General features: G+C 31.9%; 1 long non-coding RNA gene across 1 annotated transcript; it reads right to left on the bottom strand.

The window, feature by feature from the left end:
- Nucleotides 1-1961: 1961 nt before the first annotated feature.
- LOC112732398 (uncharacterized) lies at nucleotides 1962-4048 on the bottom strand. Its single transcript, XR_003168014.3, has 3 exons — nucleotides 3950-4048; nucleotides 3250-3737; nucleotides 1962-3107 (listed from the first exon to the last, which is right to left on the bottom strand). It is a non-coding gene; the product is annotated as an uncharacterized lncRNA (long non-coding RNA).
- Nucleotides 4049-4256: the final 208 nt, after the last annotated feature.

Raw genomic sequence — 4256 nt, 5'->3', positions numbered from 1 at the left:
TTATACCAAAATTAACTAGAATTTCTCTTTAAATTAAAAATTTAATGAAAGTGACTTTAATTATCTTAACCAATATCCTAATTAATTACTTTTATGTCTTAAAAAATTGTATATGAAAAGAAAATAATTAATTTGTCTACTTTAATAAATAGTTATTTTACTAAAATGAAAGAAACTATTTTTTTAGAATTTTTTAAGAACTAATTAATATTATATATATTTTGTTACATTACATTTAGTTATAAAAATTTTATTTATTTCTAATGCTTATATTAAAAATAAAAAAAATTAAATTAGTGAATTTTAATTTATAATATAATAATAATATAGTAATTATTTTATATATTCTACGAATATAAATTAATTATTTTTTTATTTATAAAAATTTTAATAGGCTTGAGTTTGTTATATATATATATATATATACTTTGATGAATGTGTTATATTTTTTTATATAAATAATTTAAAAAAAATCTAATAATTAATCTATTACTTTTTGGTTTTAGTCTAAATTAAATATTTTTTATTGTTTTTAGAAAGAAAATCTTTTGAGTAATTTAATAATATGTGATGAGGAATACCCAATAAATTATACATAAATCAATTAAAACACAACACGAACATCTTTAATAAAAGATGAAATAGGCGTCTTTATCTGAGTAGTCACCCATACCATTATAAAATACTGTTGTTTTAATAGAAGAATAGCAAGTCATAATAATTTTACCAAATTTTTTGATAGGCCAATTCTTAAAAGAGTATCTTATATAAACTACCAATTTAATTGATTATAAATTTTTTCAATATCAATTTTAATAGTCATATAATTAATTAGCTTTTTTTTTTAATTCTCACTGTGTGAATTTTTTTTTAAACTAGAAAAAATTTAAATATAAATATTATTTAATTTATTTAATATTTTTATATTTTAATATATATTTTATAAAAATAATTAATTTAATAATTGATTTTTTTTATACACGTAAGAAGATTAATTTTTTCAACGATGACCGATAAATTTGGCGGTAGTCCGGTTGATAATAAACTAATAATAGAATGAGGGGAAAAAATGATATAAAACAGTAGAAGAAAACAAAGGGTAAAGTAGTAATTTCATAAATACTTTTTGTTTTGGCTGACCTCGGATAGCATTGTAACAAGGGTAACCCATCCTCCAACCACATTTTTCAGAGGTTGATATCGTGAAAACTTAAGAAGGAATCCGTTACGGTTACGATTGGAGAATTGGATCTGAGTTGATGGAGAACGACGGCAGCATCGCCTCCGTGGCCAACTGGTTTGGATCCACCGTCTCGTCCGCCTTCTTCTCCTCCCTCGAACGCTTCTCATGCGTCAACGTCTCCACCTCTGATCCCGAAGAAGACGATGACTTAGACGATTTCTCCTCCGTTGCTTCCCCGACCGCCTCTGTCAGCACCCCCACTGCTGCCGCCACCAACACCACCCCGAACCCTCCCTCGGATAAGGTGAACGGCCAAAAATCAAATGACGTTGCTAACCTCCCCGTTTGACTCGGTGCGACGTCGTTTTTGTATAGGCCTTTTTCCTCCTCTTATGTTCTATGATAAGTAAGAAATTTCTATTTCAACTACTGCAAATCTGTGTCACCTCGTGATGCTACGTTTTATGCTGTGTACAATTCTCGATGCTATGTTGTTTGCGATGTACAATTTTCAATTAATATATTGTACCTCCTTATAAAGTTATGATCTATATGTTTAGGTGTTCCCCTTGGTTTAATTGTTTTCTATCGTTTCTTCAATTGTTTGTTCCGTTAATTTCTTTTGATTGAATTTTGATTTGAGGATTTGAATATGTTCTTTTAATCATTGGAAAATCGAGAGTTTCTTATTGATTATGAAATGGATTAGGATCTAATTCGCAAGCAATGCATTCAGATATATTTAAATAATATTGTATTGTATTGTATTGAATTGTATTTTGGAATGGACCTGGTTTTATTTAATTGCAATCCGGAAATACATAAGCCGTTGTGGTTTGGGATTGAATTGAGTGTACAGTTGAATTCGATGAAATAATATGGGAACATGAAATGATAATCATTATGTTGAAAGTTGAAAGTTGAAACAAGTAATAGGTTAAATTAAAGTTCTATGTGGTTCTCTTCAATTTTGCTGTAAGAGGGTGATCCGTGAGACTTGGCATGAATTTGCTTGTTGCTGCCTCTGAGACCTGCAAGTTTCAGGTTCAAATTCTGAAAGCAGCATCTCCGCTTGCAAGGAAGTGGAAGGGCTGCTCTAGAGAATGATTTAAGTGGGGTGGGAATGAGGGGGATTTTCTATTACATCTCCAAATTGTGACGACATTCAATGTCTATAAAACATACCTTCCCTGCAAATTAATGCTACTTTTCCTACTTCTGGCACAGTAAATTCAAGAATCTTTCAAGTCCATCAAGATTTGCTATTAAAGTTAGAGCTATGAGGTGAGTATGCTCTTAAGATCAGGCCATCTGCCTGCTTTATTCTTGTGAAAATTGATACTTTACACTGATTATAAGCCTAGGATTAGGGAAGGTGGTTAAGTCAAAGGATTATTGGGGATGCTGGATATCGGCAATGATAGATAGAACGTAATATGTTTCACAGAGTATGCAATGTTAGATTCATTTGAGATAAACCAAGGTCACTTTCTCCTTTTATTTCTTCATCTTTCATCCCTTCCCTGCTTGCCTTTTTACACGTGGTTGTGCATGTGTGAATTCCCCTCTCTAGCTCCTACAATATTTTGTTTCTAAGGTACATTTGTGATTTTGTGATTATGGAGAGAAAGGGATGGAAGAGAAGGGTTTGAAGTATTCAAGATATCAAGTTTTATACTTGAAAGTTGAAACCCTTAGTTTCCCTCCCTTCTCCTACAGCAAAATTCACAAAAGAAAAACACCTTAGTAGTTGAAAACCATGACTGACTGAAAAGTAAAAAAAGGATTGATATTAGATCAAAGATGCTGGGGCATTCTAGGTGACAAAACTTCCTTCACATCATCACATGTTTTGAACACTTTTCAGCAGGTCGTCATGCACATGCAGTGCTTCTCTGGTAGCTTGTGGTTTTTCAAGCAAGAGCTGCGATATTTAAACCATTTTATTTTATTTAAAAATCGATAAAACACTGTATAAATTAATTAAATATTTTTTTGAAAAAAAGAAACGCTTATAATTATAATGCAACAGTGCAGTGCTCTTGTAAATGAGGGCTTGTTTTTACCGTACTAGTCTCCATTGTCCCTCCAACAAAGGAGCATGACTATGCATCTTCGAATTATGTAAAGCTTTGCTCTCTTTCCCTTCAACATTCTACCCTTTGGTTCCTGCAAATTGCCTTGCTCTTCCGAAGATGTTGAAGTTTCCATGATCTTCAATTTCTTTCTGTTGTTGCACTAGGATTCCTCTCTCTCTCTCTCTCTCTCTCTCTCTCTCTCTGCCTCTCTCTCGTCAAAGTATACACTATATAGTGGCTGTCTCACAGCTGGAGTCTGTCTCTGGGTTATGTTTCAGTTGAGTTAGCTTCGAATTTGAAGTCAATAAAAATTGCAAGTATGTAAAGGAAAAGGGCAAATAGTAATTGTGAAGATAGCTTTCTGCGGTCAAACACGAAGCTGATTTTCTGCTCCCAGTCTCGCGGTCTAGGGCTTCCCTGGTCTAATGTCCGGAATCCCAGGACTGCTGTCTTGGCTGCTCTGCTTTCTCCATTTACTGCCAACACAACAGACAAATTAGCCTTTCTCTTTAAACTCCAATTTACTACTTTTAATCCTAGTCGGATAAGATAAACATCGAAATAAATAATTACTTTTTATTTTACTCAAATATTGTTTGAGATTCGGAAATAATACGTAGAAATATAATTCAACCAATGATCTTGATATACAAATAATTTGTACAGTGCAAAACATAATAGTTCTTACTTGTCTGATACTTTATATCTAAGCATGCTCTGGCAAGGTTTACTGGCTGGCGCTGTCTCGCTTTTGAATGTGATATTATCAAACTTGAAAGAGAAACGTACATATAATTTGTGGACCTTTGTCCTTTGTAGTGCTTATATTATTCAAAAGTTATATTTGTGATTTTAAACACGATGTGAATTTTAATTAAGCGCACTGATAAAATTCTTTTTTCTATTGTATATTTGTCCTTCACTGATAAAAATATGCTTACATGACCAGTCAAATCAAACTAAGTTATTTTTATTTTAGTAATAAAGTTAAGAAT

Source organism: Arachis hypogaea, chromosome 13, assembly GCF_003086295.3.
Source record: "Arachis hypogaea cultivar Tifrunner chromosome 13, arahy.Tifrunner.gnm2.J5K5, whole genome shotgun sequence".
NCBI classification, from domain to species: domain Eukaryota; kingdom Viridiplantae; phylum Streptophyta; class Magnoliopsida; order Fabales; family Fabaceae; genus Arachis; species Arachis hypogaea.
This window is presented reverse-complemented; position numbering and strand designations above follow the sequence as displayed.